The following is a 25,683-nucleotide window of genomic DNA, read 5'->3' as shown; positions in this document are numbered from 1 at the left end:
ACTTGAGAGCAGAAAAAATGTTCACAATCACAGGGAGATTGTAGTGGATGCTGTGGTGACTTTCTAGATGCCCTATTCAAGATGCAGGCACTCGCCACTCTCCTAGCCACTGTTGCCCGCTGATGGCTCAGCTGAGTTGCTCTTGGGAATTGTCAGCTGAGAACTGCTTTTCCCAAAGTCAGGCCTCCTCCTTGGGGGGTGGAGCAGCCCTTGTCCAATGACTGATTGGAACAATGTATGAAGGCCTGTCTCCTTTGGCTTAGTGAGTGTCAGTCAACTCCGCAGGGCCAGCCCATCTCCAGAGCTCCTCTTGAGATTGTTGTGAATGCATCACTGTTTACCTTCACCCCCTGCCCAGTGCTATTTCCTTCACATTCCACAGTTGGTGTTCTTGCAGTCACTCCACAGTAAAATCCCTGCATACAAAACTCTGTCTCAGAGTCTGCTTCCTACAGACACAATGCAAGACAATTAGTACCAAGAGCGGTCTGAGAAAGAAGTTTCTGAAATGAGATTTCAAAACTGGATTGCATTCCTTTTAGCTGTCTCCCCAAACTTCATCACAGGTGGTATGTCAAAGGGGAACCTATTCCCATTGACCAAAGGACTAGAAAAAAGGTGGCAAGACAACAGAAACCCATTTTGGTAATTGCTGCCCTCTTCCAGCCAAACACCAATAAAAAACTGTAAACACACCCTCTCCCCACCCCACGGTTCAAATGGATAGACCCTCCAAGCTATACTATGGCTAAAATGCCATGACCGTAAAAAGGGAAGAGAATGCACTAGCAGGGGTAATTAGCTAGACTTTTGAGAAACGCAGGTAAAGGACTGTGGGATTTGATGGCTTTTGCAGGAGGAAATCGATGCATAAGAGAAAGACACTGGGAAGCTGAGAGTAACTAATCCACAATTAAAGACTAAGGGTGAAAGCTAGAGGCCTTGTGGGTAGGACGTAAAGTGAAGAATGGATTAGCTGGTTGGTTATAGGTCTGGAAAGAGAAAGATTGGGAGACTAGGATCAAGGAAATCTAAGAAAGAGAGAGAGAAAGAATTGTGAAATCATTTTTGCATGTTATTGCCTACCAGGAGCATCTTTTTAGAAGTCTCAAGCCTCCTTTTCTCTCATTTCCTTTCTGTTTTGAGAACTTCCCTTAGCCATCACTTAACAGTAAGTGTGCTAGCAAAATATTTTAGTTTTCTTTCATCTGAGAATGTCTGTATTTCACTTTCACTCCTGAAAAGATATTTTTCTGGTTGATGGTTTTTCTCTATCAGCATTTAAAAAACATGTCCCTTCTTTCCAGCCTCTGTGGTTTCAGATGAGAAAAATCACTGCCATTCAAATCGGTGATCCCCTATAAGTCATGATCATTTCTCTCCAGTTGATTTCAAGATTTTTTTTCTTTGTCCTTAGTTTACAGAAGTTTAATTATTTAGATGTCTTGCTATGGATTTCTTTGGGTTTATCCTATTTAGAGTTTGATCAACTTCTTTAATCTGAGGTTTATATTTTTCACCAATTTGGGGAGTGTTCAGCCATTATTTCTTTGAATACTTTTTGAGTTCCTCACCTCTATACTTATGGACTCTGATGATACAAATGTTAGCTTTCATTGTTATCCCTGAGGTCTCGGATACTCTGACGATTTTTTCCCCAATCTATTTTCAATCTATTGTTCAAATTGAAGAAATTTTATTCACATGTTCTCAAGTTTATTGTTTTCATCCTCTGTCCTCACCACTTTATGTTGAACCCATCCAGTGAGGGTTTTCTTCTGGATATTGTATTTTTATGTTCCACAATTTCCATTTGGTTCTTTTATAACTTTCTTTGTTGACATTTTCTATTTTTTCAATTGTTTCAAGAAGATTCATAATGGTTTGTTGAAGCATTTTTATGAAGGCTGCATCAAAGTCCATGTCAGATAATTTCAACATTTCATCTCAGTTTTGGTATCTGTTTATTGTTTTTTCTCATTCAAGTTGTGATTTTTCTACTTTTTGTTTGAATAGTACATTATGAGCCTCTAAATCTTATTTAATCTTGTTTAATCTTTGAAGCGTGGTGTGCGAGTAGAGTGGGGTTTTATGTTCAGCTTCTTCTCAGCTCTGCGGGTACCAAACAAGCAAAAGTTGGAGCCTCACTGCAGAGAGGAGGAGTGTAAGCCCAGCTCCTCTCTTAGCTCCACTGAAATCAGGGAGTGGAGAATCAGAGGTTGAACAACATGATTTTTTGCTTCTTTGTGGAAGTTGAAGCTCAGCTGGCACTAGGGGAAGAGAAGGAAGGAAGCAGAGTACAAACTCACCTTGCCTCTGCCCATCTTGCTCTATCTCATCGATGTTGGGTAGACGGGAAAACTCCTCTGGGCCCTGCTAAAGTCAATGATGGAGGTGCAGAGAGATGTGTAGTCCTGCTTCATGTTGCCTCCTTCAGTCTCTTTGCTGCCACCTGGAAATGGAAATTCAGCTTCCCATTGGGTTCTGATCACACATGGGGTGGGTGGGGTTGTGGAAAGGATGATGCCTGCTGGTGAATAGCCTGCCTCTACACAACCTTGTTAAGTTTTAATGCTCTGGTGGTGGCTGTTTGTTGTTGAGTCCTACTGGTGTTGCCCTAGTGGGAGAATGGGAGCATTACCTACTTCTACAAACAGGGGATTGAGATCAGTGACCTATTTGGTACTTGCTCCCTCTATCCAAGTAGGTGAATCAGATTATTGTGATCTGCTTCCACTGAAAGAGATTTGCATGATAAACTCCATGCTCTGCTCTGTTGATAATATCCATCTAGGGAATGAAAGCTCCATCTGCTTCTGCAAGACTGGGAATGGAAGATTAGTCCTGCTGACACTAACAAATGGAAAAATTGGAGCCCTGTTCCCTGCTTCTGCAAAGTGCTTAGTGGGATGGAAAGTTAGCTCCCCACTCAGCCCCGTTTGAACTGTGGGGTGAGGAGAGGGTGTGTTTACAGTTTTTTATTGGTGTTTGGCTGGAGGAGGGCAGCAATTACCAAAATGGGTTTCTGTTGCCTTGCCACCTTTTTCCTAGTCCTTTGGTCAATGAGAATAGGTTTTCCTTTGATTTTTTTTTGTGGGGGGGCAGGGGAGTGGTGTGCTGGTCTCCTCAAGTTCCAAGTTAAAGGTTTCTGCAATACTCTGGGATATATTCTGCAAGACTGGGAATGGAAGATTAGTTGTCTGCTCAGTCTTGCAGCAGGACTGAGAAGTAAAACCCTGGGAACTCACTGCCATGTTGTTCCTCAAGTCCCAAGGTCTGTGGGGAGCCCATCTTCTCTGCTAATATTTCAGGCTCTTCTTATGCTTATTTGTTGTGTGATATCGAATGCTTTTAAGTTGTAAGAGGGAGAACCGTGGATATATTAGGGCTATTCCATCTGAATAGAAACCTGGAGTCTAGCTGGTGGTAAAGGAATGTAAATGACCTCTGAAGGATTTGTTCAGCTCCAGAAACATTGTTGAGATTGTTGTGACTACATCAAATTCAAACTCCTCACTCTGTTTAATTCCACATCCTTGACTCCTCCAAACAAGCTGTTCTCAAGGCCATTCCCGAAGAAACTAAGTGAAAGCTAGTGTGTGTCCCAGGGTCTGTTTTCTATACAGGCTGACCTGAGACATAGACCTATGAGCTTGTTCATCTCAGCAGAGGAGCTGATCATATGACCTTCTCTGCTCCCCAGATACGGTGTCCATGTCCTTTCAGCCTCAGCATGTGACATTTCTGGAGGGATGGACTCTGTCACGTTATATTCTATATACCTTTATTTACTTCCTGACTTCTATTTAGCAGTTGTTTCTGCTTATTATTTCTATTCCTTAAATTTTGTTTTTATTGGCTTCTTTTATGAGCTTCTGGGAATCTTGGCATCTGACATTCAAAATCTTTGTGAAAAATCTAATTGCTACAAGTTAGTCTCTCTCATCTATGTGCCAATGTACCCCACAGAATTCTGGTTAGCCCCAAGTTTGTCAGTTTGGATTAGATACTCATCTTACCCCTGGCCCAATCGCCTATGACTAGAGGGGTCTAGCTATGTGATATTATCTCTTGCCGTTTCCCTTGGCAGGATTCTGGGTTTGAAAACTTTTGGAAAAGCACTGTAAGTGTGGCACATTCTCCCTCCCTTCACTTTTTTATGTTTAAATTCTGTATTGACACTTTCTGTTTTCATTTGCTTTTCCTTTATTGCTGTGTCTCTGCATCTTATATGCTTTATTCCTTCATCCAAAACCTGGCACTGGATTCAATTTCCTGTTATGTGGGTCACGATTACTTTACTCACACTGTTTCCGCATGCTGCTTATACACGCAGGGGCTGGAAAGACCATATGGATTTCTAGGAAATTAGTTTAAGATATGCTAATTGAACCACCACTATATTTTCAAAAAATAATCAGAGACCTATAAGTCATCATAAAACTAAAGACTTATTTACAATTATCACTGTAACAGAAATGTTACATCCCACAGCCTACTAAGCCCCTTGAGGTTGGATTTTATACATGGCACCAGTCAGTCTTCATGGGGAATGTCCAAAAAGCAAAAGAGCAAAAGACAATGAGCAGAGGAAATGGCCAGCTAGTGTCTTTGGTTATTGGGTACACAGTCACCCCAAATTAACCCTGTTCTTTGTGAGAAAATAATTTGCATTTCCTAGCTGAGGCCTTTTCCAAACTTCTAGATGTCTGATGACCTCCTTTCACCATGATATATTCTCTGATTCTGTCTTAATTCTTTTATTCCCTTCCCCTAAATTCCTTCATGTGCCTCTTGCCTCCTGTATCTTTTGCTCACAGGTGTTTCTAATTCTGTGTGTGTGGAAGGGGGATTCATTGGCTTGGGTTTAATATTTTCTTTATTCATATATGCAGAGTTTTACAGTGCCACCTGCATTTCCTAGAAAAAGTAACACTATTACTATGACAACATTAGTAGAACAATTAAACCCCAACTTTTTCATACCAATAATTTTTTCTAGGAACCTATCTCCATTAAGTGGACACAGCAATCTCAAAGAATGACTGCAACTTTGATAAATGTATAATTTACATGCAGGTAAGTAAGGCCCTTGACACATGTTGCACAAAAACTAGATAGCCTCAAATGTACCCAGAAAGAGGAATGTATCAAAATCAAGCTCTGGTAAATGCTGAATTTAACTGTCTGTAACTGTGATGCAAAATGCCACCTAATAGTCCATGAATGTAATGCCAAACTTTGTCTTAGAAACAGTTTGGTTTCAAGCACTGAATTCCCTGCATCAAACAATGTAAGAGAATAAGAAGCTGAATATGCCAAGAGAGTTTCATCAGCATGAGAAGCTCAATACATTCTTCATCCAAAGTTGTAGGAAGCCATCATTATTTTTAGTAGATTTTAAAGTGAAGAAACCAAGATTATTCAAATGAGTCATACCTAAGTACTTTCCCACGTAACGTTTTAAACTGAAGATTGAAATATAGGCTCAAAGAAGTGAATTAAATGTAAAGCTGTGTCACTGGTTGGGGGACAACGGGGTCTGGGTCAAAAGCGAAGGTTTAAGAAGAAAATAAAAGTTGGATTTTATGAAAATGTTCTTTTTGTTTTGAATAAAATTACTAATATCATGTTGTCAAAAGTAAAATCAGATTGAATTAAAAATTTTTTAAAGTTTATGGTACACATAAAAGAATAGTTTGCAAACTGGGAGATCTCAAACCAAAAGTGGTTAAGAGGAAGCTCAGACACATGGTGTTACAGGCTGGCTTATATACGAAAGTGAAGAAGTTGTCTAATCCCTGCACTGATTGGCTGTTACCACGGGAGTTTACAGAGGGCAGAGGATTGTTTGAAAGTGATCATCTCAGGCCATTTCTGGAAGGCAACTGAAGTTCCATTTATGACAACAAGAGGCATTTGTCTGCTTAGCGGTCTCTCAGGTCTGCTCTCCATTTTTGTTAACACTGCCTCATTTTGGGAATCCTCTCAGAAAGCTGAGAGTGTGACCAAATAGTGTAGCATTACTCTGGGATGCCACAGTCAATGTAGTCACTGGGAGGGTTAGTTGTGTAGCCACTGCTGCTGAGAGATGCACAGTCATCCTAGACATTGAGTTCTTCAAAGTAGTACAATCCCGATGGATATCATTTGATGTGTGAGTGGCTGCTGCAAGTCATTTAGAACTCTTGAGGGGATATAATCCACTAGGGAGAGTAATATGATGGCTGTAAAGAGAATAATAGCCAAGGATAGAAAATTCCCCTAGAGCAGAGATTCCTAAGAGCCAAGATTTAACCAGTTAAATAAATCTATGGATGAAAACTTGCCTATGTGATGAAGTATTTTCAAGATCAGATTGCATCTGATCTTTAAGGTCTTTTAAATTTTGGGAAACAATTCCTGATGTATTGATATAGAAACGGCATTTTTCTCTGATAAGAGCATAATATCGTCCTCGTTGAGCAAGGGTATTAAAAACTCTCATGCTTTGTAGCAATACTGAGGCTAAATTGCTCATCTCAGATTGTATTGCTTGAAGTGAATTTAAAGCATTATACTAGTAAAATAAAATAATAAAGGTTAATTGTTGGAGCAAACTATGAACTTAGTTTTCGAGTCTAGAGGGCAGCTAGTCACAATTTCTAGACTTGAGTTTGAAGTATCTTTAGAAGGCAGAATGAGGATGGCTGTTGCAATCTGATGGATTTTCCTGGTTTGCAGTTTGAGTGTCTCTGGTTATGCCATTGGATATTCTGGTGAACTCTCTGAGTGGCCCATATATCTTCAGCAGGCATGAAGTTTGCCCATACATGATGTATTGTGGTGATTTTTCTGAGGTTTATATCAAGCTGAACAATTTCAGTTTGCAGAGGTGGAGAAAAGGGCAATTAATGTTTTAGTGAAACTAGAAGAATTGAGGATCCAATCCAGTTTGCAGGTAAATAACAAAACCTCTGCAACAACGAACAGGTTAGAACCCTATGAGTTTAGATGGAGAAGAGGGTCCCTTACCAGACACCAAATCTTCTGGCATCTTATCTTGGACTTCCAGCCTCCAGAACAGTGAGAAATAAATTTATGTTGTTTATGAGCTACCCAGGCTAGGGTATTTTTGTTATAGCAGCCTGAATGAACTAAGAAAAATGCTAAATAAGAAAAAAATCTATAAAGCACAATGAGCACCTATGAGCACAGGGAGGAAACATACATTTATTGAGTAGAGTGATAGAAAATAATAGCACTCAACAGTGTCTGATTGTTTTTTCTTTCATGGGAAATGAGAAACTACACCCTTTTCAGGCCCATGTGATTAGTTATGGCCAAGGAAAGTGAAAGGAAGTGACGTGCATCACTCCTGGCTGCCGCGATGGTAATCCCATGTTCAGTTCTCCTATCTACTGCATCCGCCAAGATACTGAATGTGGAGGCCATTGTTAAGGATCCAATGTCAAAGGGATGAAGCAGCCTGGTACCCTGAGTCGCTGCCTGGTGGAGAGAGTCAACCAAATCCACAGTGGACTTTACAGACATGACAAATGAATTGGGTTGTGTTCTGCCACGGGGATGTTGGGGATGTTGGGGTTGTAGCATATCCTGATCTATTCTGACTGATATAGGAAATGATTAAATGATAGTACACATCTACCATCTACAAGCCAAAATAACATTTCTGAAGTATCAATTTGCTAATATCATAAAACAAACAAACAAACAAAAAACTCTAAGCTCAAACTCTGAAATCTGTAATTGAATTTATTAGCAAATCAAGTAAGCTGTTTTACCATAATGCTTATTCATATAGACATTTTTGGCAATGGTCTGCTTTGGTCCACTTTCTTCCAGGTGAGCCACTGGTAAAACCTGTCACGTTGAAGCCACACGTGGAGGCCATTATTCGCCTCATTAATGAATTGCTTAGTAGTGTGCTGTTGTCTCTGTGAGACCAACACAAAGAATGGTTCCAGGAGATGATTAGAAATAATATCCACATTCCCATAACAAGCAGCAAGAGAAGAAATGTCTCTCTTATTCTGATAGACATTGCCATGTTTGGAAAAGGTTTCTAAAACTGTGACTGTGAGTGAAGTTAGCTTCCGGGACAAGCCAGGTCAGTAAGAAGGGCAGAGAATGTTTTCTCACGTCCAGCAATGAATTTGTCTACCTTGTTATGTCAATTGACTCTTGTTGGAACCCAGATTACCCTGGTTGCTGAATCAAGCACCATGTCATCAGTGGACGATGTCACAGGAAAAATAGCTATTTAAAAACTGAGGCAATTTGACTCGTGCTCTCCAAAACCTTGGGATTTTTGTTTGATTCAGCAGTTGTAAAGCACACAACTTTTCTTTATTTTTTCCCATCCTTCCCTGAACACATTTATTTAATTTATAAAAATTCTTCCTCACTGCAGGTCTTCCAAAAATCACCAAATAATTCTAAACTTCTGGGAAGAAGATTGTTTTTAAAAAATCATTGCTTGTGGATATTTGTCTAATGAATAAACCATATTTTTCTCAGCCCTAAGAAGCTCTCACCGGGTGGGTAATGCAGATATATATTGCCTTTATTCCCAATAGAAAGAATTGCATTCTATGAAGAAATGAAAGCCAAGCTGAAGTGATTAAATTGTTGTTTTTTCTTACAAAAAAATCTCTCAAACTTCATATTTAACTGTCATTTAACTAATTAATTGGTTAATTGCCTCAAGAATGGAACATTATCTTGGTATGGAAAATATTTTTTATTAACTTTTGGTGACAGCAATTCACCACCAAAGGTTAACATCTGGAGTGACACATAGTAGATGTTTCTCCTTAATTTAAAAAGAAAAATCCAAGCTATATAACTTGGATTATTATTTCTACTTCAACACTGCATAAAATGCATGTCCTTTCCTTACAATGAGTATATTTACAACTGAATAAGATAAGTTTAAAGCAAATATAGCCAAGAAACAAGCACAGAAACAAAGAAAGATAAATTCATGCAGGGGTAAATTGTTGAGCCTTAGGACTAGCATGTGAGCCTGATATTGGCACTAGACGGATATCACATGCCATTATGTTTTGCAATGATTTGGTTGAAGTCACAGTCCAAAACAGGAAATGGGGCAACACCCCCTATGGTCTGTAACTTCTAACCAACCTCTTGCTGATTCACTATGTTGAGTTCTTAAATGGTGACTGACAACCCCACTGGGAATTCTCACTCACCATTGCTGGCAAGTTTCTCCCTCATCTCCAAAAGTAGAATGTGGTATCTTAGCACTGGATTACATGTGGAGGTGTCCAGACTACTCTTTAACAGGCAGTGGTGTTCTGATAAGTTGGATCTCCAAGGAAAAACATACCCTGATCTATACCATTTATAGCCAATTTTCAAGGTTTAAATACTTCCACAATGACCAATTTCATGCTACCAATGAACTTGCAAAATTCTTATGTATTTAACAAAAAATTCTCGTAAAACCATATGAGACAGTTACAACATAACAACTGGTCTGGGCAGAGGTCTTAAGAGATGTACCAGGACTCTGTCCACCATATCCGCTGTCCCTCAGTCCACATCAGAAAGTCCTTAGTGACTAAGCACCATCAAAACCCATTAATGCCTCTCTATCTGTGTCTGTCTGTCTGCAATTTTTTCTGACTGCATTTGGGAACAAAGAACTACACACACTTGCTTTTGAACATAAAGATTTGGGTATCCTAACTCATGGTCCCACTTTCCTCCCTGAGTTGGAATATGGTGTAGTAAAAACCATAATGCTATCACGTGGGGGCCCTTACTTCACTCTGCCATAGGAATTATTAACAGATCCCATAACCAAGATGGGGTGAAGTGTAGAATGGGGGGGGGGGGACTTGGTGTTTCTTTCTGTAGACATTTAACAACTACCCTATTTAGTATCCGGGTTAGTGAATAATGGAAATTTTTATTCCTATCCTTAAGTTGAGACATTGCTTGTAAAATATTTTGTAAACTGTAAAGTAGAGGAACGACATTGATTTTTTCTCTAATCTCCAGTCTCTCTTTAATTCCTCTGTGAGAGTATCGATCCCTATTTTGTTCTCTCTTTTGCGAACTATCAAGCAACCATCTGAGATTGCTAAAATCCCAACTGATACAACATTTCAGTTTCACTTGGTTCTACAGGTTATATATTTGAAGAAAGTAACTTGAATCATTCATGTTCCTGAGTTTACATCTATTAAATGGGAATTATAATAGCTATTGTTCACATGAGCTGAGAATTACAAAATAGTTGGATTTATTCAAGCTCCATGTCTAAAATCTCTTGCAATCATTGCCTTTGTGCTTAATTAAATTCAGTTGTTTTCTAGTTTTTTAGCCAACTATATGAAAGTTGAGGTCGAAATCTGTTTTTATTTTTATTTGATGCCAAGAAAGCAAGATATCAACATATGTCAAATTTAAAGGGGAATCTATCTACCAATACGTACATACATACGATTTTGCAAGATGTCCCAACTGTGCACATTCTTCAAGAGGAGAGAAAAAAGAATCTACAAAAATGACTTTTGCTTCAACAAGAATATAAACAAGTTAAAGTCTTTTCATGATAACAAAAGTTTCACAAAAAAGGACTGGACTCGGTCCATGTTTTAGGAATTTGCAGATATAAAGAGTTAGTTATCTTTTATTCCAGCCCTGTAATGTGTAGTCCGAAAATATTTGCTGTCAGAAAAAAAATAGTTGGAATGCTTAGATAGATTTCACTGACAGGGAGAGCCCAAGAAACCCTTTGCCTCTTGTCTTTATATTTCTGACTTTTATTCACTGCTTGCAATATGACAAAAAATATAGATTTTTATCTACCACTCCCTCCACAACCCCAAACTTTCTTTGAATCCTGAAAGTATTTTGTTCCTTTGGCGTGAAATTCACTATTAAGGCATGTTGAGGATTCTGCTTGCCCAGATTCATAACACGAAGCAGTTTGATAGAACATATCTAATAGGCTATTCTTTTCTATTCTTTTTTTTTTTCCCTGAAATGTCATCAAGTTTTAGGCAAGGAAGCGTATGAGGTAATATAACACATATGCCAATAGGATATTAATTTCTAAAGAATGCATCCAAACATTTGAGAGTGTTATAGGAACACTTTCTCAGTTAACTCCCTAAAGGGTGTAACAAAAACTAAATGTGTCTGTAAAAAGTAGTTTATAAAGCATGTATTACATTATGTTCGGGTAAATGTGGTTTTAGGAGTGTTTTTGAGCACACTATACAAATCCAACTCTCTCCATCTCAGCATTTGTCATAAAAGTCCACTCCTCAAAAGAAAACAATTCAAACACTCAAAATTGTATCATTTAGGTGGTCAGATAGTTGGAACTTTTGAAAACTTTATGTCAACAGAAAAATACTTCAGCCCCATTCCTTAGCCCTAATGAACACTGCTTTCTCAATGTTCCTATTAATTCATACTATGCAAACCCAGGAGCTTAAGCAAAACTTGTGTGCAGAAAGGGGTGAAAAATCTTGACTCCATTAGACAAAGCAATTTGACAAGCAGTTGCTTCTTAGCTCTGTTGTAGAACACATATTTATTTAAGTTTAAAACTTAGAATGATTAGTCAAAGTTGCATGTGTTGTCCAGTGAGACAAATACAGTGTGGCGATGGTGGGGGTGGGGTGGGACAAAGGGCTCTGGAAGTGTGCGCTGCTCCCTGCACAGATGAGCTAGCAGGAGAAATTCAATACCCTGAATTGCATGGGCACTGCCTACACAAACAAGGCCAGGGGTGAATTATTTTCACCTGAGACATTTCTCAAAGTCTAATTTGGAATTCAGTATTTTGCTCTCTCATAAAAGAGGCAATTTCCCCTCATCTCACGGAGCACTACTTGACATAATATTTGTAGTTTTTGAGCAATTGTTCAATGATGATGTGTCTTCCACGTTGAGACTTTAAGCTCCATGAGGCAGGGATGACCGTTACATTCAATGCCACGGACATTCTTGGCTTTTTCTTGACTCCAAATCTACCATTATGTTAACCTGTTCTGTGCTGCTTTGTTGTTGTTTTCAATGAAGTTCATCAGAGAGGGGTTTCTTCTCTTCCATCCACATCCAAGGTACTTGATCGGCCTATGAATTGACTGCTCATGAGTTAAATGCTGACTCCTGGTCCAAGTAGCTTTTGAGAGGGCCTCTCTACTCAAAACTTCCTGACCTGTCAACTTCTCTTTGACAGAAGAGTAAACGTGTAGGCTGGTGTGTACTATCTCCTCTTTTGAGGAACGAGGGCTTTTGGGGACCTTTTCATGCATCTTAAAAGTACAGAACGATATCTGGTACATGAAAAATTCCAACAAACTTAGGTAATGATTGTCCATCTCTTTATACTAATTTTACTTGATAATCAACTATGGCACACATATATATTGTAAAATATGCTTAAATATTTAATAATTATTATATACTATAGAATATTAATTATTGGCACTTATTTAGTTAATACATCTGTTCATATAAATTTCTGCATGTTCTATTTAAAAAAATATTGATCTTCCTGACTGTTACATTCCAAAGATAATTCTTAAAGAGATCCTCAAGTGCATCTGTGATTTTATAATATATACTTTAAATTAGTAGGATGGATGCTTATGGATTTTTAATTTAGGTATAAGAAGCCAGTGCAATTAATTTTAGAACCAACTGCCACATTATAATATTATAATGTAATATTTATAATAGTTATTTCTCAATTAAAAGTGTCTAATACCATGAGATTATGGTATTATTGAATGATAGCAATATATACTATATGGTTAGTTTAAGTGAAATATGTTCTACTACCATGGAAGATTTTCTTTATTGATACTAAAGTATAAAATAATGAGGTGAACCTAACTAAACAAAAATTTAATCATAGAATATAAAAGTAAGAAATATGCTAAAAGCCTGTGCTTGATTTTAGTCCATAGAGTGATTATCAGAGAAGACCCCGTTTAGCAAAAGCAATATTAAACAACAAAAACAAAATGGGAGGTATTAATTTGCCAGACTTCAAACTTTACTACAAGGCTGTGGTTCTAAAAACAGCCTGGTACTGGCACAAGTGCCGAGACACAGACCAGTGGAACAGAACAGAAAATCCAAATATAAAACCATCCTCATATAGCCATCTAATCTTTGACAAAGCAGAAAAAAACATACTCTGGGGAAAAGATTCCTTATTTAATAAATGGTGCTGGGAAAACTGGATATCCACATGTAGAAGACTAAAACAGGACACACAGCTCTCACCCCTCACAAAAATCAAATCACGGTGGTTAACAGACTTAAACCTTAGGTCAGAAACTATTAGAATTCTAGAAGAAAACGTAGGTAAGACTCTTACAGACATTGGCCTAGGCAAAGAATTTATGAGGAAGACCCCTAAGGCAATCACAGCAGCAACAAAAATAAATAAATGGGACCTGATCAAATTAAAAAGCTTCTGCACAGCCAAAGAAACAGTCACAAGAGTAAATAGACAACCTACAGAATGGGAAAAAATTTTCGCATACTACACATCAGATAAAGGACTGATAACAAGAATCTATTTAGAACTCAGGAAAATCAGTAAGAAAAAATCGAACAACCCTATCAAAAAGTGGGCAAAGGACATGAATAGAAATTTTTCAAAAGAAGATATAAAAATGGCTAACAAACATATGAAAAAGTGTTCAACATCTCTAATCATCAGGGAAATGCAAATCAAAACCACAATGAGATATCACTTAACTCCAGTGAGAACGGCCTTTATCAAAAAGTCCCAAAACTATACATGTTGACGTGGGTGTGGAGAGACAGGTACTCTCATACACTGCTGGTGGGACTGTAAACTAGTGCAGCCCCTGTGGAAAGCAATGTGGAGATACCTTAAACAGATTCAAGTAGACCTACCATTCGATCCAGCAATCCCATTACTGGGCATCTACCCAGAAGAACAAAAGTCATTCTATAAAAAAGACACCTGCACCCGAATGTTTATAGCAGCACAATTCACAATCGCAAAGATATGGAAACAACCCAAATGCCCATCGATTCATGAATGGATTAGCAAAATGTGGTATATGTATACCATGGAATATTACTCAGCTATTAGAAATGATGGCGATATGGCATCTCTTTGGTTCTCCTGGAGTGAGCTGGAACCCATTCTATTAAGTGAAGTATCCCAAGAATGGAAAAACAAGCACCACATGTACTCACCAGCAAACTGGTTTCCCTGAGAGCACATTTGGGATTCACACCAATTGGGTATTGGACAGAGGTCGGGGCTGGGTGGAAGGGATGGGTGTATACCTACTTGATGAGTGCGATGCGCACTGCCTGGGGAATGGACACGTTTGAAGTTCTGACTGGGGGGGATGGGGTGGGGGGAGGGGAGGAGTGCACACCTACATGATGAGAGTGATGTGCACTGTCTAGGAAATGGACACAACTAAAGCTCAGACTCGGGGGGATGGGGAGGCATGGGCAATGTATATAGCCTGATCTTTTGTACCCCCTTGATGAGCTGAAAAACAAACAAAAAATAAAAAAAAAAAAAAATCAAAAAAAAAAAAAAAAAGAAATCTAGCAAAGAGAGTCATGCTATTTCTTAATTCAAAAAGATCTCTTTACAGAGTTCCTTAATTTAACATGGTATTTTCTGCTGATAATGGTTGAAGAAATGTACCCAGATACCCAGCATCCAGAGAAGACTGCATATTTAGCCTATAGCAATGTATTCATGTTTTAACACATACGTTTTCAGCTTACAAATAAAATTAATACCTCTTCACTTTGAAAGCATTGTATGAAAAGCACTTTTTTAGAATATATAGTAGTCTACCATCCATTTCTAGATCTATGCCAATGCCATCATGGCCATCAAAATAAATTATTCATGGTGTCCTATAATTCAAGCCTGTTTAAAATTTTTCTTAATTATTTTGGTAATCAAAATACTTTATCACGTACAACATGCAGTAATCATTGTATGCATGCAGTGTTTTCCATGATTGAAAATGTACTTCTTAGAGAAATAAAGATTTTATTGTAGATCTTAAAAATAGCTTTGTATTAAGCACTTTAGCAGCTTGCTGAAATAATGCCATTTCTTTTTAAAATAATGATGACAATGAAGATGATGATGAAAAAGAAAATACAGTCTTGTCAATCCCAAGTCTGAATGAGTCACCCCTTGCCTCTTAGAAAAATTGCCCTCAACTTAAAAACTTGCAAAACTTTATTTGAAACTTAACATGTAAAGGACTTCAGTGACTTTCAAATATTGTTGTTTATATATACTCTTTTTGAAATCTTGAAATACTTAATAATGGAGAATACAGTATAATTCATTCATTCATTCCTTTCATTCATTTATAATACCTTCCTTCATAGATTTAGTAAACAAATATATTCTAAGGATCCACCCAAGGATAAGAACTGTCATACAAGTGAGACACAGGTCCTCTCCTCAGAAGCTTCCCAGTGAGCAGGGGAATCAATAAATGGAATTTGATGTGATAAATGCACCATCAGAGGAATGCACTCAGGGCTGAGAAAGCCCAGAGGAGAGATCTTTACAACATCACAATTTATGATATAAAAGAAGTTAGGTGACATATAAATTGAGTCATTCAGCTGGAGTAACACAATTGTGAAAGGAAGATGGACATTTCAGAGAAAGAATTTCTAATTGTCAAATACAGGGAGTGTTGCAGAGCATCTGCTATTTTGGACATTGAAAATAATTTGCTTTACTGGAATGCAGAGTATATGGGAGGGAATGTCAGAAATGGGAGAGGAGAGAGGAGATGGAATCAAATTACTAGAATTGTATGTGTCATTAGGAACAAAAGGACACATTGAAGATGATTTTCTGGCTGCATTTTCTTATGTGGAATATCAAAGCTTGGAAGGAGTTTCTTGAGCATATAAAATGCTCACTCTAACTGAAATTGTATACCTTATTGAATTCCCATTGGCAAAAGTTGGCAATTTTTTATAGTAGTGACCACACATAGGCTCTTTTTTTAAAAAAGAAAAATCTATTTCAATTTTTTATAATGTTTATCAGGTTTGTCATCTAAAAATATATTGATTTCCCAAGTACCAATTGCTTGCTTTGCCACCTAAGAACCCACAGATTGAGCTTTACTTATTCCTGTTGATGATAAAGATTTTAAAAGCACAGCCATATTCACATAAACTTAACATAAACCCAACTTTTCCTAAAATTTTTCTGTCTCCTGGCTTCTTGTTTTTAAATATAGAAATAAGTTGGAAACTCATGTAGACTTATGTGTAACAATACATTACCTAGATTCTACCATTAGCATTTTTACTCTGTTTGCTTTGTCACATGATTATTCATGTATCCATTTCATTTTATATCCATCAATCTGTGTTTTCTTGGTGCATTTCAATGTAAGTGGAACTATCAGTATATTTTAGCCCTAAATGCTTCAGCATGCACATATTAATACTTTTAAAATATTAATAATTTTTGGTTAATTTTAATGATGTAAAAAGGTAGAGACTATCATAAACTGTTTTCCTTAAAATTACTTTTTTCTTAAATTAATAATAGTAATACATAATCAATAGTAATTTAAAAATCAATCCCATGATCTTTAGAGGCTTTATTTGCATATATTTGTTCAGATTACCACAACCACTACAGAGGTTAATGGAAACCATTTATGGTGGTGCAGAAATCTACAAAAGACACTCTCCTTTGCTGAGATCCGCGAAGGTACTATTCTGGTTACAAATGAATTTAACTTGTTGAGTTTAGACCATTGATTTACTAGGAGAACTATTATGAGTTCTACAAAAGTAATTACTTTTAATGTATGAAATTTCAATAAAACTACAAATAGCTATATAAATGTTACAGTATCATGGTTATTGACCTCTTGAATTCCTCATTCATTTCTGTTTTATTCTAAAGTATTTTAAATTTATAACCAGGAATAAATTTTTGATCACTACAATCTGAATGTAAATATAAACATATGTATGTATTAGTTTGTTTATGGCCTGTATTGTTTCAAAAATATTTAGAGAAACTTATATCAATATGTTCATTTGAATAAACAAATACTTATTTTTTTGTATCTTCCATGTGTTCTAGACTTCAGGAGAGTTAGAAAGATAAGTATGGCTAATTTCTTAAAAACTCAGGTTAAAGATTTGTAGTCATTTTAGTAGCCAATTTGAAAATTCTGAAAAAAATTTTAAGAGAAAAACTATGTGATTAGAGGTAGGAAATATTTCAGGGTACAAGTTGGAAAAATGTGTGCTGAATTCAAAATGAAAAATGAACAAAAGGCTAAAGATAGGGAAATATGTTCAGATGGTACTATAATAACAGCCAATTTTTTTGAGTCTTACTCTACTTCATACAATAGTTTAACTGATTTATATACTTTTTATTAATATATTTAATCCTGCTAACACACATATGATGTTGGTACTATTATTTTACAAGCATAAACACATCTGTAGTGAAGATAAGGGATTATACCAATATCACAAACGTGGGTAAGAGACTATCATAGTTTAAAATCTAAGGAGTCTAGCTACAGTACATGTGCATTTAACCACAGTTCTCAAGGTCAAAGAGATAAGAGCTTGGACCTACACTGATAGAGGTGGGAATGGAAAGAAAGTTATCAGTGGAATAAAACAGAACTTTACCATTTTTACTTATACTGTCAGTTGACAAAAAACAGGGATTGAGAAAGGAAAAACTAATATGGTTTTTGAGTCTGAGCCTGGTAACTGAGAAATTCATCTTCTATACAAGTCAGGAGAAGAAGATTGCTTGGGGAAAAAGATTATAATTTTTGACTCAGCCACTTGTGAAGTATTCACAGAGCACTAAATTAGAAAATACACAAAGGCAGTTTCGGAAAATGTTGAACCCTAAAGATCGAAATACAAATCTATCAGGATATATACAGAAGAAATCCATAGACAATTTTTTGCACTTAGCCAACAGGTTAGCTCATAACCAGAGTATCCAGAATATTTGCACAGTGAGGTATGACATGTCAGAATTAGAAATTAAAAAAAAAAAAAAAAGACAAACCTGATTCTAACTCCATTTGAATTCTCATTGTCATGAGTTTTACATACTGACTAAGAGTCCTGAAGTAAGAGGTGGGGTAGGATGGGACATACCTCCATCAGAGAGCATCATGTACTGTCACGTGCTTTGCATAATTATCTTAATGTTTCCATGCATTTTTCCCTTAACAACAATTTATATCCAACTTGTGCTTCTTGGTGAATTTTGTCAAGCACAACATAATCCCTTTGTGACAAAACAAATAGTGGAAGGTTCACTAAAAAAAGTATAAATATGTTCTAGTGGTCAAAAGACAACTTTGACAAAAGAAAGGAGATGAATTACATAGAAAGTATGAACTTCTGCAGAGAATATTGTATGTGGAAAGGAGAGTGACTTGCAAGAGATAAGCTCCTCCCTTTACAGAATTTCTCTACAACATTTTGGAGAGATAATGGAGATGAGCCCCTAACATGATAGGAAACAAATGAAACAGGTGCCACTAAATGGGAAAAGATGGATAAAGTATTCAATGAATGCTTAAAGCTGTAGTGAAGCATGTCCACAATAACACAACGACCCTGGTTGGCCAAGCCAACCACATACTGATGTAGAAAATGAGACTTACACAAATCTAGGGCTTGCTGTTTATAATCATGGTCATGATAATATACTCATCATTTGTATATAGATTTAAATAGTGGTCAATCAAGTTTTCCAGAAGTGTAAAGGGAACTGAGTTTAGGAAGAGGTACTAGGATAAGAAGTCTTAACTCAAGTAGCTGATATACAACAATACATAGTATAGCACACATTAAGCACTCAATAAATATTAATTGCCTGAACAACCAAACAAATGAATAAATGAAGGAATGAATGAATGATAGATGGATGGTTGGATTGGTGGGATAGTAGATTAGAGAAATACGTTAGTAACAACCTCTGTGGAAAGCAATATGGAGATACCTTAAAGAGATACAAGCAAAACTACCATTTGATCCAGCAATCCCATTACTGGATATCTATCCAAAAGAACAAAAGACATCCTATAAAAACGACATCTGTACTCGAATGTTTATAGCAGCACAATTCACAATGGCAAAGATGTGGGAACAACCCAAGTGCCCTTCAATATCTGAGTGGATTAATAAAATGTGGTATATGTATACCACGGAGTTCTACTCAGCCACAAAAAACAGTGGTGATCTAGCACCTCTTGTATTATCCTGTATAGAGCTGGAACCCATTCTACTAAGTGAAGTATCCCAAGAATGGAAAAACAAGCACCACATGTACTCACATCAAATTGGTATTAACTGATCAACACTTAAGTGCATACATAGTAATAACATTCATCGGGTATTGGGTAGGTAAGGGGAGAGGTGGGGATGGGTATACTCACACCTAATGGGTGTGGTGTGCACCGTCTGGGGGATGGACACACTTGAAGCTCTGACTCGAGTGGGGCAAAGGCAATATATGTAACCTAAACATTTGTACCCTGAAATATGCTGAAATGAAAAACAAATTTAAAAAAGGAGTTTTACCAGCTAAGTATGTATAAGTGCAATGCAAACCACAAACCTTAAATTCAAGGAAAAAAATTGAAAAAAATGTAGGATCAATTTGTATTTAAGCATAGTTACAGAGATTTTCAATGTAATGGTTTTTAAGTTTAACTATTTCAGTACGTTATATTAGTGGAAGTGCATTAGGAAATAATTAGTTACAGAACAAGATCCCGTTTGTTTGTCTTTCCCTAATTATTTCTCAGAGGACCTGAAATAATAGTACTTCCCTTCTAACTACTGCCTCTCTTGGCAATGCATAATTCTAAGTATAATCAACGATTTAGCCTATTTTACAGAATATTTTTGTAAAAATAATGCACGTTCATTGTAGAAAATGTATTTACTTTATAAAACCACATAAAGCAGAAAGAGGGAACTAAAGCAAGATAAAACCATAAAACCAAAGTTGATATGTTTGTGTTGCTACAATCTTCTCCATTTGTCCAACTTCAATGAATAAGCCAAACACAATTAACTTTAGTTTGAGGGTTTGCTATTAGCAATAAAATCCTGGTGTTCATTAAAAAAGCACCATGTCAACATTGTGTCAGACGGTATTGTAGACTATCATCTTTTTAGTATTTTTGTGTGTGTTCCTGATTAAAACAAACAAATGAACGATCCTGATGTTCTCTTTCAGAAGAAGATGAACAAGGAATAGATGAGAAGTTGTCATTGGAAATTAGACTGGTTTCACAAAAGAAAGAAAGACATGCTTTTGAGATTTCATGTGACACAATTTCACTTATTATTAATTCAACTTAGCAAATGTTGATTATTGCCTATGAGCTAGGCACTGATTGAGCTGTCTAAAGTAATTCCTGTTTATCTCTATTGACTCATCTAATTTCTAATCTTTATAAAACATGCTCATTGTAATTCAATTGGTGTTTACCTTCAATGTAATTGTAACTTATATCTTGAAAAAATTCCTTAAAAATGAAATTAGTCTATTATATTTGTTTCACATATATTTTACAAATATCATATAATATCTCTATCTATCCATTTACTTATATATCCTGATTATGCATCACAATTTCAATAGATTTGCATTATCATTTTTCCAAAGAAAAAGCATTCTGTTGGTAACAAAAAATCATGAATGTCCCTTTCTATTTCTTTTTTAATAGTTGATTTGAAATGGTCAAAATTGTATAAACTAGTGGAAACCTCATTTAATACAAAAGCTAGACAAAATAAATAAATAAATAAAGGAGCCCTGCCCAATGACCTGAATACCTTCTGTGTTAGAAAAAAGGCAGAGTCTATAAAAAGAAAACGTTGTAAAAATCCTTGGAGAAACTGAAATTCAGGGAAAACACAAATCAAAGAGGTTTTAATTAGGGAATCAGTCCTTAATTAAATATATCTAATATTGCACACAATGGTTTCTAAACACATGTCTTAAACTTATAAAATAATTAAAGATTACAGGATAACATTCCATGCCACTAAGTTGTCTTCAACGAAGGAAGCATAAAAGTGATGTCAAATAAACAGGTGCCAATAATAGTCTTTCAAACAGCTGACCTACTTTCCTTAGGACAAGGATTCAGTTTTCCCAAATGATTTCATTTAGATTTCAGAAGCAATAAAAAGTCACTTCTGTTTTCTGTTTGTGGTTAGAAACAGAACTGATAGCACAATGGGTATTTTATTTTTCTTTTAGCACATCTGCATTTATAAAATAATGGTGTGGAAGAAAGTCAAACATCAAATTAGTGAGGAGGAAGTTTAGAAATATTTTGTTACATTTTACATATTTAAACATAGCAAAAACAGCATTACAATGATGCAGTAGCTTTTTGGAAAATGAAAACAAAATTATGTATTACTTTTCTTATGTAATGTTAGAAAATTTGACCAATACCTGTTACATCGACATCATAGAGAAAGATCTAAGACATAGGCAATTACAGTTCAGGAAAATGCATCACATGGTGATTGTGAATAAAATACAAATCAGGATTTTTAAGGAGTTGATTCCCATTCTGAAGTCCAAATTTAAAGTTGAACTTCTCTATGATTGTTTATATTGTAGTACTCCATTTTACAAAATTTTCACTGTTATAAACAATAGGAAAAAAGTCCTCTGGGAAAGGATACCATATTTTTTGCCGCTATTGCTATTGTTTTTAAATTGGAAAATTTACCTATTCATGAAAATCACCCCATAATCTTATCCAGCCCCAAATCTGGACATTTAACACTTGGTAGAAAAACAGTTGAAAAGGAACCCACTGGATTTGTGTGTGCACATGTGTATGTGTGAATAAATCTATACCCACATTTTTTATTATGTGGTTTCTGGAAATGTTTTTAGGCCTCATTTTTGTAGCTGGTACATTTTAAAGTACTGTAGCAATATTTGCTCAAGCCAAGTTTTCTAGGAATAAACTATTCTGAGAATAAAGGTGTGTGGATATGATAGACACCAATAAGTAAAGTAAGTGTGGAGGAAAGTATAGGGTACCCTTGACCTACTGAAAGTTAAATCCTGGGAAAATTCAAATTAAAAAAAAGAGTATGGAAATGAGAAATAACCAGGACACACAATAATGAATAAAGTAAATGAAAAAAAAAATTGGAAACAGTAAAAATAGTGAGAGAGGAAAAAAAAGAAAAATCTTATTTAATTGACTCACCATTCCTATCACCAGGTATAAACAATCTTTACTTCAAGCTTCTGATATGTCTCAACTCCTGTTCATGTTAAAGGCTGATTATACATTGTAAAATGTCATCAAGAGAAGACTTTTTTCTTTTATCAGAATTTACCAAGTGCTCATTATCAAAAGAGGATGCATTGGCAACCATTCTAGCTACCTGCTATAATAAATATACCCTTGCTACATTTCCACAATGAATCTTTTTTGGATTTTTTTCTGAAGCTATTTAATAGTTTAGATCGAGTTAGGAAAAAACTCTGTGAATTAACCAAAACTGTAATAATGTTTCAGGTAATAATTGTATGACTGACTAAAGTCTTAGGGCTCTATGCTGTTAATAATTCCTGAAGATCATAATTTCCTAAAAGAAGAAGCTTGTTCTATGGCTGGATTTCTAGAAGAATTCTGTTTGGCAGCAATACTTTATTACTGTTGCTTAACTTAAGAGCCACAAAACTTAGAACGGAGGATTGGGTTCTTTTAAAAAAGTAGTTGGAAGTTTAATATTAAATGTGTTTCAGAATTTCTGCTTATTTTCTATAAGTGGTTGACATGGTGAAATCATTTGAAATCTTGTTTAACAGAACCCTGACAGAATATTGGGAAATTAGTACTGTCATGCTTTAACATTGCTCTTGCATTAGTAGCTGATTTAACAATGACCTTCAACATAGTTTTTGAAATGGAAACTATTAAAATAGGAAGGATGCACATTTTCTTCCAGATTGGCAATATTTTACTTTCTAAATAAGCATGCCCTAATGAATTATACTTATTATATTCACATGATACTATTCAGACATGCTAGAGACAATGTATTTCACATTAAAAAACAATGTTTTTATATAACACAGTGATAAATATCATTCAGAAAAACAAATTGAGTGGATTAACAAATGGTTGGTACAAATGCAGAATGCAGCAGAAGGAAGCCAAACGAAGGCATTTGGGAAAAAGTATCTTTAAAAAGCATTCCTATTTAGTTATTTGACAGGAACTCAAAATCAGTGAGTAAATTGAAAAGTCAAGTCTTCAGGAAAAAAGATTAAAACAAATCTTGGCATTACTGGTAAGTAAATTTAGATTATCAGAGAATCCTTTAAGTCAGTATGTAATGGAAGACACTAATGTTTCTTAATAGCCTGATGGTAGACCAACAAGAACCATGGATGCAAACCATGGCTATTTCTCCCTGTAAGGTATTGATCATTTCTCCAGAGTGGGGTTACCCAATAACAATGGAATGTGTAATTTTAACTTTTCTAAATGCCATGTTAAAAAAGAAAAAAGTAAAATTAACTTTAATAATATATTTTTATTTACTCAATATAGCCAAGAAAATTTTATTTCAACATGTAATAAATATAAAAATTATTATGTGATATTGTGCATTCTTTTTTTGTTCTATGTCTTCATAATCTGGTATGCATTTTACACTAACAACACATCTCAATTTGAAATAGCTGCATATCATAGGGCTTGGTAGCCTCTTGTGCTTAGAAGTTACTGTATCAGCCAGCATGACTATAGATACTGAATACAATGTCTCCCAAAGACAAGTTAATTTTAGTTAACAAAAGATAAAATAAGAACTTCTGAAAATACTCAAAACAGCTTAGCAATAGGAAAGCCATTTTAGTACAAATAAGATTAATGGGGTCAAATTAAAGAAGAGAATGGGAGGGAGGTTTAACTGCCAAACAGAATTTTGGAAAATACAGCAAATGGCAACAAATTGTTCTCCTAAGTTATGACAGTACATGGTTATATGGTTACAATGATAACATTAGAGAATATGTAAAAAGCTGTCCTTCAGTTTAATTCCACAAATAATCACTGAACACCTATTATAGACTTGATCATGACAATAGATTGTGAATAGCAGTGGTTCCTCCCTCCAGGGATATAAAGTCAAATAGAGATTGAAGGCATTGTGTTAGTAACAAAAGCTTATTGTATTTTTTGTGATAGATTGAATTTATTCAGTGAAGGAGTGGAAGACAGAGCAAGATAAATCTAGTGGAAATTAAGGAAGAGTAAACTTTATTGAGCACATCTATATTACTAGCAGAATTGTTTAGAAATGGACTCTCTAGCCTTACAATTATATCAAAATCCTCCTTGTCTGAAGTATTCAAAACAGCCTGCATGATTCCATACTGGAGAGGACACAAAAGAGATTACTGAGTTGAGTGGGAACGTGCTTTGCATGATATCTAAAATTCTTCCCAACCATAAGATAATATGACTATGTAATTAATTGTGAGGAAATTTATTACTTATTTTATCCTGTAAATGTATGATGATTTTAAATTATTTGAATGAAGTGAAATATACATAGAACTGACTCATCATTTGATTTATTTAGGACATAATTTCAGCTATTATTTCAGCATAAAGAATTTGAGCACACATTAACAATGCTAATAGATAGTTTTTAAAATTTTTTGCTTTATTTAAAGCACATTCTACCTTGAGTCTATCTATCAGACTGACTGTTTCTCCTCCTCCAAACACATATCTTATTATTTTATTTCAATACCATGTTTAGCTAAGTGAAGGAGAGGAATAAGAAAGAGCCATCTGCTTTTAAACCAAAGAGCAATATGACAAGAAAGAGGAATTTCCTACTTCTTCTCAAAGTAAAAATTCTAAATGTCTTCTTACTGCTTTTTTAAAAGTATTGTTTAAACTAAAAAAATTTAGATATCTGATACATTACTGTATATTCAACCATGATAATTAAATCAAACATTTACACAAGTTTATATCATCAATTTCCATTTGACCTATGAGACCATGAGTCCCATCAAAATGATTCATCCATAAGCGTAACCTCCCATTGTTACACTTCCTCAGATTTTTCTTATTGAAAAATAATTTGTGGTTCTTCTTTCTTGTGTAAAACTTGGCCTGTATATTTTTGGTCATATAAGGGAGCCCTAAAATGGTTCCCTAACGTGTTAACCCTTTTGTCAAATTTTGATGTTTTAAGGTCATGTGAAATAAGTATAGCAATAGTTCTAATGGAATGTAATTAGCATTGAAAACTTAACCATTTACATAATGGTAATAGTTTGTTTATGTGAATGGGAGAAGAATGTGCCTAACTGCCTACACACAGCTGGAAATGCAAACAAGAAAACTCAGACAGCAAGTGTTCTGACTTAGAACTGATAGAACTGATTGAGAGTATACCACATATAGGTGTTCAATGCAAAGCATTAACAATAGTTGTTATAATATAGGCATCACAAAGATCAGAAACAGTAAGAAACATTAAGCATTCTATGAAGTTGAAAATATTTTACACCATCATTGAGCAGTAACATTATCTTGTCCACCATAGTTATGT

The sequence above is a fragment of the Eulemur rufifrons genome, chromosome 7, assembly GCF_041146395.1.
Source record: "Eulemur rufifrons isolate Redbay chromosome 7, OSU_ERuf_1, whole genome shotgun sequence".
Taxonomy (NCBI): Eukaryota; Metazoa; Chordata; class Mammalia; order Primates; family Lemuridae; genus Eulemur; species Eulemur rufifrons.
The sequence above is the reverse complement of the archived record's forward strand: the minus strand, read 5'-3'. Positions refer to the sequence as shown.